Below are 248 nucleotides of genomic sequence, written 5' to 3'. Positions count from 1 at the left end.
TACAAAAAACTAGCCGGGCGAGGTGGCGGGCGCCTGTAGTCCCAGCTACTCGGGAGGCTGAGGCAGGAGAATGGCCTGAACCCAGAAGGCGGAGCTTGCAGTGAGCTGAGATCCGGCCACTGCACTCTAGCCTGGGCGACAGAGCGAGACTCCGTCTGAAAAAAAAGAAAAAAAAAATTTATTATATAAAAAGTCATGTCTCATAACTAAAATCAGAGTTTTAGTTTCCCAGCCTTTTTTATTTATTT

The 248-nt window shown here is 46.8% G+C and overlaps 1 pseudogene across 1 annotated transcript in view; it reads left to right on the top strand.

Annotated features, from left to right (window-relative positions):
- LOC111523614 overlaps positions 1-248 on the top strand; it is a 28,614-nt pseudogene that overhangs the window by 22,518 nt on the left and 5,848 nt on the right. The gene's annotated exons all lie outside the window — the stretch shown is intronic.

This window comes from Piliocolobus tephrosceles, chromosome 8 (assembly GCF_002776525.5).
Source record: "Piliocolobus tephrosceles isolate RC106 chromosome 8, ASM277652v3, whole genome shotgun sequence".
NCBI classification, from domain to species: Eukaryota; Metazoa; Chordata; class Mammalia; order Primates; family Cercopithecidae; genus Piliocolobus; species Piliocolobus tephrosceles.
Note: the sequence above shows the minus strand (reverse complement) of the source record. Positions and strands in the feature narration are given on the sequence as shown.